At 35.2% G+C, this 5317-nt stretch overlaps 1 pseudogene; it reads right to left on the bottom strand.

The window, feature by feature from the left end:
* Window positions 1-389: 389 nt before the first annotated feature.
* LOC126602989 (pathogenesis-related thaumatin-like protein 3.5) lies at window positions 390-1650 on the bottom strand (annotated as a pseudogene).
* Between the last annotated feature and the right edge of the window lie 3667 nt (window positions 1651-5317).

The following is a 5317-nucleotide window of genomic DNA, read 5'->3' as shown; positions in this document are numbered from 1 at the left end:
AGGTTTGAGAGAGTAATTTTGGTAATAGATTTGGGTTTAAAGAAAGATTAATTCTTTAATAAAAAAATAATATGGGTGAAGAGAGTAAATTGGATGTAGAAAGAGGTTACATGATTCAAATAAAATTTCTCTTTGATGTTTTTTTTAATATATTTCCATATTTTAATTAGTTTAATGAAAAATAAAATTAAAATCAATGTCCTTTTTGGTTATTATAGACAATTACAACAACTTTAGACAAAAAATTTATCAAATACTTTAACATTCTTTTTATAATCATAACACTTTTACAGAAAATTTTACTAAATAATTAACTGATTTATTTCAAAGCTGATTATACTCACAACTTTTTACAAAAACACTCTACCGTATATTGGAGACATACAAAGTTTGTGTAAAGCAACTACATTAAACTATATTCTCTCTTTTTGAAAAGAAAAGAATAAAATGAACAACTTCATCTTGTACAACCAACCAGCATGGACAACTCTTGAAAAAAAGACATTCTTTTAAGTACTGCTTCTAAGTTCAAAGGGGATGTAAAACACACCTCTACAGTTAGAGAGGAATAAACAACTTATTTTTTAAAAATTAATCCATTGATTAATCATCATCAACAATCCAATCATCACAGCCCACAATCTCAGTGACTTTGAACCTACTGATCCAGATCCATTACCACACACAAGCTTGTGGTGGTGATATGTGCACACCTGTTGCTTCCTGCATATATAAACAACAATAAAGTGGATAACTTACACCACAAGAAAAAAATGGGATAGAAAATGCTAAAACATTGATAAACTTTTGTTTGCAAAGCGCGCACCTGCGACAGCGGACATATATTTGGCAAGAGAATCAAATTTCAATGTTCAAAATCTTTTCTTACTTAGACCCTCGATTTTATAATCACTGCATCCAAATTCCAAAGAGAGATCTAAAACAGTTTTTAGTGCATGTAATTCGCTGATGACAAACCTGGTTGAGCAGAAAGCAACGACATAATTTGTGCCTGAGCAAGTAAAGATACTGCTCAGATCATCATAAGCATAACTGTAGGCAGTAGGGCATGCTTCTTTGAACTTCTTGGAATAATATGTGGGTTTACACACAACAGCATTGCCATAACTCCCTCGGCAGCAGTACTCATCTGTGTCGAACACATCACACGCACTTCTGCATCCAACTTTCTTCCCATTGGCCTTCACAGCTAGCTCATTCGGGCAATTTGGTCTTAGGTCCCCGTCACAACCAGATACACTTCAGTTTCCCGTACAATTTAGAGGTGTCACAACCAACGGCAAGTTGAACCCGTCAACAAGGCTCACATCATAAAAGTCTAGTGCAGCCAATGTGAATTCGGCAAGTGTTGCTGGGGGCTTTCCTGAGGCTACACACTGGAGGGTGCTGCCACAGGACCCGGTCTCGCACGAGCTATTGCCATTTTTGTCAAAGTTGCAGCGTGTTCGACCTTATATCCTGCCAGACCAGCTAACCGGGGCAGTGAACACCATTGACTGGCCTGGTTTTAGCACAAAGCCACCACCATAAGTTGTCCCCAGGGGTAACTGCAGGCCAGACTGTCTCTTTGCAATTGTTTATAATGGTGAAAGTTCTAGCAGACTCGGATAACTTTGGTCCTTCAAACATCCAAGAAACCAATTGCTCTAAAATTTGACATGAAAAAAATTAACTAGAAGGGTTGCTAATTTTTTCCACACTTTAATTTACTCCAAGGACGTGACAGATTAATATTTCAAATTTCGATCATATTGTAGGATTCAAGCTTGATTACAAAAGAACCGATACTAAATTCTAATCACTGTCATTATCCATACAAATTGTGAAAGAAACATAACAACAACAACAACAACAACAACAAAGCCTTTTCCCACTAAGTGGGGTTGGCTATATGAATCATAGAACGCCATTGCGCTCGGTTTTGTGTCATGTCCTCCATTAGATCCAAGTACTCCATTAGATCCAAGTACTCTAAGTCTTTTCTTAGGGTCTCTTCCCAAGTTTTCCTAGGTCTTCCTCTACCCCTTCGGCCCTGAACCTCTATCACGTAGTCACATCTTTGAACCGGAGCGTCAATAGGCCTTCTTTGCACATGTCTGATGTGAGAATTACTTGACACACAAATTAAACCCTCTTTTTGACAATTGTAGTATAGATGTAAGTAGGGTATCGTTCTAGGCCGGGGATTAGGAGGGATTGCTAATCTATTCTAAATTAATTTAAAAATATTAAATAAGACTCAAGGACACAAAATTAGGCTAAAAACTCTAATAACTCGAAACACACTTAAAATGACTCAAAATAATGGAAACAATTAAATTAAACACTAGGAACTGAAATGGACGGAAATTAAATTAAAAGACTAACAATAAAGAAAACTAACTAAATAATATAATTTAATAATGGATGGGTGTTTGGTTTTGATGAAAAGTAAATTAAACTTAATTAAATTACAGAATTGATAAAAACATAAAATTAAGGTAAAATGATAAATGACGGACTAGCTAAAGGGTTCTTCTTCACACATGTTATACTTGCATACAAAATGATTTCCAGTTGTTCATTTAATAAATTGTGAATTTCAATACTCCAGATTAACCGTGAACAGCACTTTTTTAATCTTCAAGTTTTCCTTAAGTTATTGAATTGGACGGGAAAACGCATACAACAATTCAAAACATTCTTCAAAAGTCCCCTACGTGAAAAGCACAATAGAGATACAATCAAAGATCATTAAACTTTGTGAAAACTATAAGTATTGACGAGGCATTCGTAACTATGAAAAGCATGATACTCTTGCCAAGAATTTACTTAACGTGATTGTGACTAGCAACCTTTACTACTTGTGAAAATAAGTTCATAACGATTAGGTGAAATTCACTTATATTCTAGCATCAAATTCATGCATGTAAATTAAGCGTGCACTCTCAACCAACATACACAAATCAGTTTTTATACGAACGGATAAGTAAATTGAAATCACAACTTATGAAATCACAACCGAAGGTAATCAATTCATATTACAAATATATTCATGGTTTCGAATTAACCTCTAACCAACATAAATTTAATTACACATTATTAAAAACAGAAATAAAAGAGAAGTTTGGAAAAATTAAACCGAAAGTAAAACATAAGATGGAAAGATTTAACCGAGAGGAGAGAAGAGCTGTCTGTTTGTCCGTGCGCTGCCATTTTCTGCCCTCGGTGCTGCCAAGAGCAGCGCACCCTTCTTTCGGTTTTGCTCCAGCTGCAAGGGCAGCCTTCTTCCCCAGCTGCGCTGGCAGCTCCCTCAAATCAAGTCTGCCCTCCCCTGACCTCTCTCCTCTCGCCTTCTCACGCTGCCCAAAGGCAGCTCTCTGCCTTCCACTTCCGCGCCTCCTCTCTCCTGCTCCTATATTATTTCCCCTTCCGTCAGTCTACCCGCGTCACACTGCCTTGCGTCCCTGCGAGCTTCTCTCCTTCCTGCGTCTCTGCGAGCTGCCCAAAGGGCAGCCCCTTTCTCCCCCTCATTCCTTTCCGCGTTCCTCCTCTTTTATTCTTTTTATCTGTCAGTGTTTCTCCCACTTGTCCCCTTTATTTCTATTTTTTTATTTTCTTTTCAAACCACCCTCCACTGCTTCTTATCCCGCACTCTTCTCTTTTTCTTTATTTTCTTATTCTATTTCCTCCTTCCACCAGTCTGCCCGTGTCCTCCTCTTATTCTTCTTTTAATTTTTTTTTATTCCTTCTTTTCTTTTTTTATTCCTTTCTTTTCTTCTTCTCCATCCGTTCCTTTCTTTTCTTCTACAAAACAAAACCATCATGATGATGTTTCAAACATCATCATGACTTATCATTATTATATATTTTTTTTAATTTAATTTAAAAGCTGATCTACACAGACAGTTTTGACGAATTTATTACATAAAATTTCACTTGTTCTATTTTTATTTTCTTTGCATAACAAATCCTATAAACACAAAAATAACGTAAATAGCTCAAAAATATAAGGAACTAACTAAGAAAAGACGAGTGAATTTGAAGTAAAAATATATATAAATATGATCCGATCAAATACCCCCATACTTAGCTTTTGCTAGTCCTCGAGCAAAACAAAGAAAACAAGAACAAGAAGTAACAAGAAAAACATTAGCTTCCCCCTATGTGACCCTCATAGAATTTCATTTAAGAAAACAAATCATCAAGAACCATCGCTAGCATCAATGAACTAATCCAAGTTCATCTTCCTTATTCAAATATTAGCAGTAATCTTTAAATCATCCTTGAAGTGTAGTGTGTGAGATAGCCATGCTAATGCAATTTCAAAATTTTTATATTTTTAAAATCATCATATGCAAACTAGCAACCTTCTCACGGGATATACACTCAATCACACATGTGTTTAGTTTAAATGTGTTTCGCTCAAAGAATCAAATGTGAAATTTCTACCATAAGCTTGCATAAAGATCTCATCTCCACAATCATAATTGCAAAACTTAAATCAAGAGGACTTTTATTGGATGTAATGAGGTTTAGGGAGAGGGTTATTGAAATGAAAGAATAGGTAAACACAAGTTCCAAGCTACATTGCAAGCAATTCTTTTCTTTAGATTTATAAGAACTCAAGCTCTCCAGCAATTCTTCTAGCACCTCCAACCATACTCTTAAACTGAAACTTTAAAAACTTTTTATTTTCTTTTTATACAATCTTTCTTTTTTTTTCTCTTTTTTTTTTTTTTTTTTTATTTTTTTTTTTTTTTTAAATCACAAACATGAAATACCCCCACACTTATTCTTTTGCCAAACATCTTCACAGTATTTCACAAACGTTTCTCATAAGACAATCTCGCATTGCTCGCTTGGAAAGGGTAAGGAAAAATGTTTCAGGTATAAGGGTAGACATATCTGGTGATAAGAAATAAAAGGCTCAACAAACACGGCTCAAATTGGCAAACTAATGATATCATTTTTCTTTGGGAAACATGGTTATTTGGGCCATAGTGGTAAACCTAATGCCTCTATCATTTCCAAGTTCAAGCAATCAATGACAAACATTTCGAAAGATCGTTACGCAAGTTCTAGAGATGTATCTCACATAAGTTCATCACACATAAAAGAATAGGAGTGTATGAAAAATGCACACACTTTCAATCGGCTCAAAAACTCACATAGGATGTATATGGTCACTAAATTCACATATGAAGCTTTAAGTCATACTTTAGTTTCACATTAACAAGGCTATGTGCATTTGGTTTTTCAAAGATGGTCAAACATGTACAAAACTAACAAGAGAATTAGGAATTTCATAAAACAC

The sequence above is a fragment of the Malus sylvestris genome, chromosome 15 (genome assembly GCF_916048215.2).
Source record: "Malus sylvestris chromosome 15, drMalSylv7.2, whole genome shotgun sequence".
In the NCBI taxonomy this organism is placed as follows: domain Eukaryota; kingdom Viridiplantae; phylum Streptophyta; class Magnoliopsida; order Rosales; family Rosaceae; genus Malus; species Malus sylvestris.
The sequence above is the reverse complement of the archived record's forward strand: the minus strand, read 5'-3'. Positions and strand labels throughout refer to the sequence as shown.